Source organism: Dipodomys spectabilis, unplaced genomic scaffold, assembly GCF_019054845.1.
Source record: "Dipodomys spectabilis isolate Male_0828 unplaced genomic scaffold, ASM1905484v1 ptg000557l, whole genome shotgun sequence".
Taxonomy (NCBI): Eukaryota; Metazoa; Chordata; class Mammalia; order Rodentia; family Heteromyidae; genus Dipodomys; species Dipodomys spectabilis.
In genome coordinates this window covers 795,910-807,346 of record NW_024871234.1, presented here as the reverse complement: position 1 = coordinate 807,346, position 11,437 = coordinate 795,910, and the positions used below count along the sequence as shown (strand labels likewise).

Here is an 11,437-nt window from a genome sequence, read left to right as displayed (position 1 = left end):
TCCCCTATGACCCAGCAATCCCACTTTTGGGCATTTACCCAAATGTTTACAAACAAGACCACACTAAAGCTACCAGCACAACAATGTTTACTGCAGCATTATTTACCATAGCTAAGATATGGAATCAACCCAGATGCCCTTCAGTAGATGAATGGATCAAGAAAATGTGGTATATATACACAATGGAATTCTATGCCTCCATCAAAAAGAATGACATTGCCCCATTTGTTAGGAAATGGAAAGGCTTGGAAAAATTTATATTAAGTGAAGTAAGCCAAGCCCAAAGAAACATAGGTCCCATGGTTTCCCTTATTTGCAATATCTAGTATATGTATGAGTCAAGCAAAAAAGGTCAGATAATGTGATGTTAGGAAAATGAACCCTTAGATATGTATTTAAATGTTTTTTTTTTCTTTCATGCATTTGTTTCTAATGCATTTATAAGATTATTTCTTTGTTGCTTTGTATGTCCCTCCCCCACAGTATAACCCCTGCTTTCACTATATTTGATGTCGGTATAATTTGTGGAGGAGATGGGGAAAAACAAGTCATTTAAGGATACAGGTGGACCCGTTGCAACAATGAGAAGTACAAGTTGTCATGTCGAAAACGAACTTTACAACTTTGGTGCGGGGGGAGGGGGGGAGGAGAGGATTGAGTGGGGGAGGCGGGGGGAGGAGGCTGAGAAGAGATGTGAAGAGTAAACAAAGGAGGAGGCTGCAATGCTTGATAAGAAATGTACTCATTATCTTGCCCATGTAATTGTAACCCCTCTGTACAGTATGTTCACAAAAAATAAAAATAAAAAAAGAAATATATGGTTGTAAAATTTTACGACAATTCTTTTGAACTTCCTTTTTTTGAATTGTGTAGTTTAAAAAAATCAATTGCACTTTAGATATAAAAAATATTCTGTGCTCAATTCAGCATCACATACACTCACATTGGAACGATACAGAGAAGATTAGCATGGCACCTGCACAAGGATGACATGCAAATTCGTGGAGCGTTCCATATTTTTACAACAGATGCTAGAGGGGATGTGGCCACAAGGGAACCATACAGCATTGTTGGTGGGAATGTAAACGTGTTCAACCACTTTGGAAAGCATTATGGAGGTTCTTCAAAAGATTCCACATAAAGCTTCCCTTTGACCCAGCAATCCCACTTTTGGGGATTTACCTAAATGACCACAAACAAGACCATACTAAAACTACTATCACAACTATGTTTATTGCAGCATTATTTATGATACCTAAGTAATGGAACCAACTCAGATGTCCCTTCTAGATGAATGGATCAAGAAAATGTGGGATATATACACAATGGAATTCTATGCCTCCATCAGAAAGAATGACATTGCCCCATTTGTTAGGAAATGGAAAGACTTGTAAAAAATTATATTAAGTGAAGCAAGCCAGGCCCAAAGAAAATTGCCAGTGGGTTTACAAAGTTGTGTTTAATACCACTTTTATGCTGGCTTAATGCTTTGTAAACAGAAGTCATTAGAGAAATGCAATTCAAAATTACTATGATACTACTTCATAACTATTATAACCCTCATCAAAAAAATCAAAAGAACCAGGTGTGGTGGTAAAGGCTTGTAATTCGAAGCATTTAGGAGGTTGGAGTAAAAGGATTTGGGTCTGAGGTCATCTTGGGTCCTGCACACAGTAAAAACCTGCCCTTTTAAAAAAAACTCAAAAGGTAGTAATGTTGGCTGGTGAGAGTGTGGAGAAAGGGAAACTTTCTACACTCTTGGTCAAAATACAGGTTAGTATTCTCCTTGTAGAAAGTAGTATGCAGTTTTCTAAAGAAATCCAAAGTTGAAATATCATCTGGCCCACCAATCATTTGATTATTTCTCTCTGGGTAACTTGTAAATATATCTGTATTTCATTGTTATTCACATTATTCACAAAAGCCAAGATAATAATTGAAGTTAAGTGTCCAACTACAGACTAATAAACTGTGGTGCATACACAAATATATTTTTATGTTTCATCCTTAAAACAAGACTTCTCCCATTATCCACAACCTATAATGACCTGAATGATGTATTCTAAATGAGGAAAAATGTTGTCTTCTGTTTTTTGTAAACACACACACACACACACACACACACCAAACTCAAACATTAAGAGAGAATATTTTTTTAAAGTAAAGCAAAGTGGAATTCCTGGGGCATTTAGGTCATAATGTAGAAAATAGTAGAGATACAGGATGAACCGGTATAGATTTGTAATTTACAACATGAGGATACAGGGGACAACACTGGCCTTACATAGGAATGAAGCTAAGTAAGTACTAGTTGTTCTTCCTAATAGGGGTTGCTCTTTTGGATGTTCTTCCTCCAGTATTGGATAAGATAAACATAATTCTTTAAATATACCTGCCTGTTTGCAGAAATAATAACAAACAATATAGCAATAATGTTGTATGCTCAACATAGGACAAAATGTCAAATTAAAATACATGAGATTATCCTTGGTGTAAACTAATTATTACAAATAAAGGAAACTCTGGGACCTATGTTTTTTTAAGTCTGGCTTAATTAATATAATTTTTTCCAAGAACTTCCATTTCCTTACAAATGAGGTGGTATCATTCTTTCTGATGAAAGCATAGTATTCCGTGTGTGTGTGTGTGTGTGTGTGTGTGTGTGTGTGTGTGTGTGTGTGTTTGTGTCATTTTCTTGATCCATTCATCTACTGAGGGGCCTCTAGATTGATTCCATATCTTTTCTATGGTAAATAATACTGTGATAAACATAATTGTGCTGGTAGCTTTAGTGTGGCATTGCTTGTGGCCACCTGGTTAAATGCCCAGAAGTGAGATTACTGGGTAATAGGGGAGCATTATTGTGTACATCAAGGATAATCTTAGTAGATGAGCAGAATAGCCCTATAGGTATGTACATATGACCGTATAAGGTGATTCCAAGTGAAATGAACTCCAAGACATGTTCTTTGTTGTTGTTGTTCTTAATGTACTGCAGGATTTCTTTTTTTTTTTTTATCCTTTTGTGTTTTCCCCACCTGTAGTTTATCCCCTGTAGTAGCTGTATTTGGTTTTGATTAATATTTAGTCACTGTATTTGATTTTGAATAACTCTGGTTATTGTAAATATGAACTAGGTTAGGGAAAGGGAAAAATGGTGAGACAAAGGACAAGGGGGAGCCTATGTAACAGTGATACACAGAAGACAATATGTTGGAAATAATCTTGGAGGGGCTTTTGGGAGGGAAAAGGGAGAAAAATGGGGGAAGGGATAACAAATTAGAAAAGAAATAAATTTATTACCTTATTTAGATAACTATAATCCCTCTGTACATTACCTTGACAGTAAAATTTAAATAAAAAATAAAATAAAGAAGGGATGAGAAGGGGAAACAAAGGCTGAGGCAACAATGCTTGATAAGAAATTTATTCATTATCATGCCCATGTAATTGTAACCCCTCACAATAAAAATAAACTAAAATAAAATACATGAGAGCAGCAAGACAGGATATGGGACTGGGGAAAATACTATACTAAGAGTAGAACAGATGTGGAGAGCAGAAATTTTACTTTAACATAGGAAGTAATTAACTAGCATTCAGATTTTCAGCCTCATGTCAGTAACTAAAAAGGGAAAACAAAATGCACAGTCAGCAAATCAATAGAGATAAAATAGAAAACTAAACAATAAAGATGAAGAGTCAACTTGGACCAAAAATAACAAATGACACAATTAGGAAACAAATAACAAGCTGGTAAGTTTAAAAATATTAACTATAATTCTATTAACAGCTGTTTACATCACAATTTGTTAGAACCATAATTCAAATCACAGTTTAGTACTATATCATTTTAATAAGTTACTTATTATTGATTTCTTAATGTTGAATCCTTAATATATAATTTTACTTTTAGCAGCTATAGAAAAGAAGAAAGTGAATCTAATTTTAATAATATATTTCATGAATTGTAAAATTGAGAAGCATTGGAATTTAAACAAATAATATATCATTACTTTTTAATTCTGTGAGTTAATGTAATAATTCTAAGTGTATTCTACAATTAGCACTCATCTTAACATCAAATAATAAATTATTGCACATGACTTTTGGTATTAAGTGGAAGGGTTCAGCACTGTGGTAAAATTCACACCACACAGTACAAGAGAGTATGACTCCTCTCATCTAGCATAAATTGTGGAAATTTGATTTCTACATGCACGTTAAATTCCTGTCTAGGTAACGTCTATAAAATTATATACAATTATATAAACGAGGAGTATTTCAGATGATACATAAAAGTCATATACATTAATTAAATTCTTATTATTCTGCACCACATAAATATTTATAGAGACTGCATTTCTGAGTAGATGATGGTTTATGTGTGCCAGATTATTCATATTAAGGCTTATTTTATATTTTTGACATTGTTTCTACAGTTGGATTTAACTTTTCATAAGGGGTTAAGTATATTATATTGGATATATGAAAGTAAATGGAATCTTTATTCTATTAATCCTTTGCCACTTGTCTAATCCCAATATAAATTATCCATGTGTTTGAAGTAATGAAAATAACAATAGATTTTTTTGTGAAAATAACAATAGATATAAGCACAATAAATCATTCTGTAGTAGACAAGTATTTTCACCTTTATTTTGATAGTTGGTCCTCTTTTACACTACAAAATATTCTTAGGAAAAGGTGCTCCAGGCTGACCACAACTGCAGAATATTATGGTTTGATCTATAATAAGATAAGGAAGGAAGGGGAACCTTTCTTCCAAAAGTCTGCTCCCAGGGATGTGATCAGTTGTATGGTGGTGACTTGGAAATGAACATTTCCAATGAACAGTCATCTTAACAAGCCATCTTGATATAACATTTCTGTAATTGGTTATAGAGAACTTTTGATGGCTTTGCAAGGATGCCAGATTGCCTCATTTTGAGACAATTTAAACAGGAATTTAGTCACCTGTTCTTTGTATCTTTAGGAGAAAAACCCATTGACTCTAAGCCAGGGGATCACAAAGGCTCAGAAAAGCTACTACCTTCAATAGTGATCCTAGACTTCTATAAACAAAACAAAACAAAAACAAAACAAACAAAAAACACTCCAGTAAGCACAGCCAGTCAGGGCTGCTCTCACAGATTACATGAAGTCAGGCCAGAAACAGAAGTTGAGAGTCATTTAGTTGATAATATATTTTTTATGAGACAGACTCAAATGAGACTCCAGAGAGAGGGTCAGAAAGACTGATGAGAGGGACTAAAATTGATCACACGAAGATTGGAAAGTAGAATTCCTTGTAGAACAAATAAATCATAGAAAGCCTGTGCATGTAAGAACAAGACAGCAGACCAAATTCCAGAAATGCACATTATCTTAGAGGTCAACTTAATGAATTATCAATGGAAATCTTTGAAATCTTAAATATTTGACCACATGTGGGAGAAGGACAATTGCTGAAGAGAAAGAAAATATCATCATTCTATCAGGAGGTCCAGTATCACATTAGGAATTAATAAAGCACAGATTTGTAATAAAAAGAGAAAACAATTATTCCAAATGAGGGGTTCATTTGTTTTGATGTAACAGTTCTTGATTTAGATGCTAGCAATTAACATACAATTGATCCAGTCCCACAGCTGAGTTGATATTGACTGCAGTATTCCTACATAAAGGGAAAGAGAAACTTTACAAATATATGATGAAATGAGTTGAGGATGAAGTGTTACTGATATCTGAGGTTTAGACACAGTTGAAGAGGTGGATTTTCTTTGCTAAAATTACCCCATTTTTATCCTGGTGCCAGTGGCTCACAACTGTAATCCTAGCTACTCAGGAAGCTGAGATCTGAGGACAGTGGTTCAAAGCCCCCTGGGCAGGAAAGTCCCTGAGACTCGTATCTCCATTTAACCACAGGAAAACCAGAAGTTGCACTGTGGCTCAAGAGGTAGAGAACTCACCTTGAGTTGAAGAGCTCAGGGACAGTGCCCAAGCCCAGACTTCAAGCCCCTCAACTAACAACAAAAATATCTCCCTTTTCTTGGACTGCCTACCTCTTTTCCTAACATTCAACAAAGAAGCCTTTTTATCACCCACAACATTTAAGTCCTATCCTAGCTAGTGCAAATAGAATGATTTGGTTTCTCATGTCAAAAGTTCATATTTGAAGAAACAAATAACAGCAGTGGTAACTTTTTGCAAGTCCTTGAACTCTGGGCCTGGGTTATGCAGGTAGCTTTCATGTGAGATTGTTTGTTATTTATTGAATTACTGCCGATGAGGGGAATTACTGGGTCTTAAGGGAGATCTATATTTAGTCTTTTCAGGAAACTCTGTATTGCATTCCACAGTGGATGAACAAGTGTAATTTCCCACCAACAGTGTAATAGAGTTCCCAATTGGCTACATCCTTGTCAACATTTGCTATTGTTAGCTTTCTTGATAATGGCCATTCTAACTGGGACGAGATAGAATCAGTCTTGTTTATTTGTAGACTTGTAGGCACCTTCTAGCTACCATAAATGAATGGATCCATGAAACTTATATTGCTCTGAGTCTGCATTCCGTTCTTTTTGCTCTTAGTATAATTGTACCAAGCCTTTCATTTTCCTTAAGACTGGTGAAAAGTCTTCCTTTCTGAAGGGTGAACAGAATTCCACTCTCTCTCTCTCTCTCTCTCTCTCTCTCTCTGTGTGTGTGTGTGTGTGTGTGTGTGTGTGTGTGTGTGTGTGTGTGTGTGTGTGTGTAAGATCACTATAGGCCCATGAGTTCATTTCTAAGCCTTCTGTTTCATCTGTAATTTTGTAATTCCGTATTAAATTTGGATTGCTTTCTTTATTGTATTGAAGTATATAGTTGGGATTTTGATGAGTATTGCATTGTCAATTGTTTGGGGGCAGTATTGCCATTTCTTCATGTAAATTCTTCCAACCAGGAGCATTAAAAGATTTTCCATTTCCTTGAGTCTCCTTCAATTGCCCTTTTTAGATTTTTAAAGTTTTCACAGTAGAGGTCCTTCACATTTTTAATTAAATTAATTAATTCCTGTTGTTGTTTGGTTTAGTTTAGATTTGCTTTGATTTTGAAGCTAATACCTATGAGGTTGTTTTTTGGATTTCAGCCTGGATCTTCCCATTGTTGGTAACTCAGAAAAACTACTGACTCTTGTGGTTTTATACCCTGCTGCTTTGCTGAAGGTTAGTGTCACCTTTAGTAACTTGGAGGAGGAAGCTATAGAGTCCTTTAAATACAGGATCATTTCATCTGTAAAAAAGGGATAGTTTTACTTCTTCCCTATTTGGATCCCCTTTATGTTTTTCTCTTGCCTATTGCTCTTGCTAGAAAGTCCACTACCATATTGAAGAGTAGTGGAGAGAGTGGACATCCTTGTCTCATTCCTGATGTTAATGTCTCCATGCTTCCACGGTTAGGTAAATGCTAATTATCTCTGTCATATGTGTGTGTGTGTGTGTGTGTGTGTGTGTGTGTGAGTGTGTGTGTGTGTATTATATTGAGGAATGTTCCATGCATTCCTAGCTTCTCAGACCTTTTATTCATAAAGGGGTATTGGACCTTGTTAAAAGCTATTACTACATCCCTATAGACAATCATGTGTTTTCTTGTCCCTGCTTCTCCTATGGTTTGTATTATGATTATTGACAAGAATATTCAATCCAATTGTATCCTAGGGTGAATCCTATTTGATCATACAATATTATTTTTTGTTAGTTGCTGAAATTAGTTGGTGAGAATTTTATTAAGGAGTTCTGCATAATTGCTTATCAAAGAGTTGGGTTCATAGTTCTCTTTCTTTGGTGAGTCCCTATGTGATTTGAGGAAGAGTCTAATTCTAGCTTCATAGAATGTGTTTGATAATTCCATTTCCCTTTCTATCCATTGAAGAGTTACATCTGTATTTTAAGTTCTTTGCAGGCCTTAATTTCATGGTAAATTCATTGAGTCCTAGATTTTTCTGGAATGGGAAGTGGTTTACTGACATTTCATTTTCATTTCTTCTTACGTGTTACTTCTTGCTTCAGATCCAGTATAGGAAAGCATCAATTTCTCCAAGATTCTCCAGGTGATTGGCATAAGGTTTTCAAAATACTCTCTTATAACATTCTCAATTTTGCTTATATCTGTTGTGTTGTCTCATTTTTGTCTCTAATTTTCTGTATTTGGATGAGTTCTCTTTTTGTTTTGTTTTTTTTTTTATTATGAAGGTGATATACAGAGAGATGGGTTACAGTTACATAAGTAATGAGTACATTTTTAACAGTGTTACCCCTTCCTTATTTTTTCGTGCTTCTCCCAACCCTGACATCCCACTCACACAAAGTTGTAAAGCTTATTTCTAACGTAGCGTCTAGTGAATATCACTGTTGCTTTGGATAATCTTTGTCCCACCATTTTTGTGATTTCCCTTCCCTTCCCCAAATCAGATTAACTTATGTATAAGACAAAGGGTACAGAAATCAAAAACAGTGACTACAGGGAATAAACCAAAGGGTAAAAACTAAAAAGAAATAACTAAAAACACTTCACTATACAATCATCTTGTATCCATTTCTTGGAGCTCATTTCAATAAGCATCATTTTATGGTGATATGCATATTGCTATTGAGCTATTGGGAATATCCTAGACATATACTAGTTTTTCCAAATGAGTCAAAATATGTAGCCTATGATTCTTTCGGTCTGGCTTGTTTGAATTATTATGTTTCCAAATTATTTCATTTCCTTACAAATGGTGCAATTTCATTCATTCTGATGAAAGCATAGAATTTTCTTGTGAATATATATGACATTTTCTTGATCCATCATTGCTGGGTCATAGGGGAGCTCTAGTGAGGAACCTCTATACTTTTTTACAGAGTATTTGAACAAGTTTACATTTCTACCAATAGTGAGTGTAGTAATGTTCCTTTTTGGCCATATCCCCACCAGCCCAGCATCTGATATTATTAGTTTTCTTCGTAATGGTCATTCAAACTGGGGTGAGGTGGAATCTCAATTTTGCTTTGATTTGCATTTCTTTTATGGCCAGAAATGTTGCATATTTTTTCATGTATCTATTGGCCATTCATATTTCTTCTTCAGAGAGGTCTCTCCTTAAATCTTAAGCCCACTTATATTATGAAGGTTGTTGTTTCTATGAGGATTTGTTTTTTTGGTGGGGTTAACTTTTGGGGCTCTAAGAATATTTGAGATATGAGGCCATTGTATGTTGCAGAGCAACTAAAGACTTTCTCCCAATCTGTGTGTTTTTACTTATCTTTCTATCTATATCAGGTCTCTTTTTAGTCAGATTTGGTAAGGGTCTGTCAAGTCTGTTAATTTATTGAAAGAACCAGCTCTGTTTTGTTGATTTTTCTATGTTTTACTTTGTCTTTATTTAGTTATTTCTGACTTAATTTTTTCATTTTTTTCCGCCCACTTAGGTTTGGACTTGTTCCTCTCTTCAAAGAGCTTTAGGTACATAATAAAAATACTGATTTGAGATTTCCCCAATTGCTTAATGTAGGCATTCAAAGCTATAAATTTTCCTGTAAGTACTGCGTTTAATATGTCCCAGAGGAGCTGGTATTTTGTGTGTTCATTTTTGTTAAATTCCAGAAACTTTCAGATTTCTATTCTAATCTCTTCAGTGCCCTATTGGTCATTCAGCAATATCTTGTTCAGTCTTCATGGGTTTGACAATTTTTTTTTGCTTTAGCTGTTCAATTGTAAGTTTATTCTGCTGTGGTCTGACAAGGTTTGGGAATTCAATTAATTTTTCTTTCAATTTGGACAGAATTTCTGTGTGACATAGGATAGGTTGTATTTTGGAGAATCTTCCATGACCTGCTGCAAAGAATGTATATACTGACATTGAGTGTATATTCTGTAGATGTCTCTTAGGGCTAGGTGGTCAATGCAATTATTTAGGTCTTCAGTTTCTTGGTTGAGTTTCTCTTGGATAACAAATCCATGCATGACAATGATGGGTTGAAATGTGTTTAAAGGTTATGTAGTATTTGGTTGATGATGTGGGGTGCTCCAGGATTCAGGGCTTTGATATTAAACTTGATATATCCTCCTAATGGAGAGCTGCTTTATCAATATGTAATGTCTCTTCCTACTAATTTTAATTTGAATTCTATATTATTTTATGTTAGTAATTCTACTGTGGCCTGTTTATGTTGTCCATTTGCTTGAAAATTTTCCTTCCAGCCTTTCAGTTTGAGTATGTGTTTGTTTTTGTCAATGAAATGTATCTCTAGTGGAAACTGGATGGATGTGTCTTGTTTTTTGAAACTACTATCTAATCTATGTTTTCTTTTTTTGGGGGGTGTGTCCAGTTGTGGGGCCTGAGCTCTAGGCCAGGGCGCTGTCCCTCAGCTCTTCAGTTCAAGGCTAGTGCTCTACCACTTGAGCCACAGCACCACTTCTGACTTGTTTTTCTTCTGCTTATGTGGTGTTGGGGAATCGAACCCAGGGCCTCAGGCATGCAAGGCAAACGCTCTACCATTGAGCCACCTTCCCAGCCCCTAATCTGTGTTTTCTAATTGGAAATTTAAGTCCATTGATATTGAGAGTTGAGGCTGGGAATTATCTAATAATTCCTGCTATTTTATACACCTGCTGTTAGGAGCTGTGCCTCATCTATTCTTATTATATTTACTTTGTTCTCTGGTAGGGAGCATTTTATATAACCAGTTCCTGTTCTTCTTGACCTTCTCTATGTAGGATATATTTGATTAATTTCAATCTTGCCGATTTGGTGGAGATAAATTTTTTCAAGTTCTCTTTGTCATGAAATATTTTTTTTTTATCCTTTAAATGTAAAGGAGAGATTTGCTTGGGACAATATTCACGGTTGCTAGTTGTTTGCCTTTAATGTTTGCCATATATCATGCCAGGCTCTCCTTTTTACCATATCGGCCAAGAAATCATTATTTATTCTGACTGTATATCCTTTATAAATAATCAGTCTTTTCTCCTGGCAGCTTTAAGAATCCTTTCCTTGATCTCTAATGATCCTCTAATGGATTATGATGTGGTGGTGGGTTGTTCTGTTCTGGTATTCTCTGGTGTTCTAAAGGCTTCTCTTCTCTGAATGAGCCTATCTCTTTTGATGTTTGGCATGTTCTCTGCTTGAATTCTGTAATATGTTTCCCATCCATTTTGTTTCCTGCTCTTCTCCTTCTTGATACCTATCTCCCCCAAGTTTGATCTTCTAACTGAATCTGGAACTTCCAGCAAGATCGTTTCTTATTTCTTGGATTTGTTCTAAATGATTTTCTCCTCTTTTCTATTAGACCTAGTCTGTCTTTGATGCCTAAAATTATCTTCTATGTCATCTTTTGGCTCTAGGGACTTTCTATTTTGTTTTGGATTTCTCTGTCTCCTAATTGGTCATTTTTTAGGGCTTCTATCTTTATTA

General features: G+C 35.2%; 1 non-coding gene across 1 annotated transcript; it reads left to right on the top strand.

The window, feature by feature from the left end:
• The first annotated feature begins 914 nt into the window (after window positions 1-914).
• On the top strand, window positions 915-1,021 carry LOC122100056. The gene has a single exon (XR_006146084.1). It is a non-coding gene; the product is annotated as a U6 spliceosomal RNA (small nuclear RNA).
• The last annotated feature ends 10,416 nt before the right edge of the window (window positions 1,022-11,437 follow it).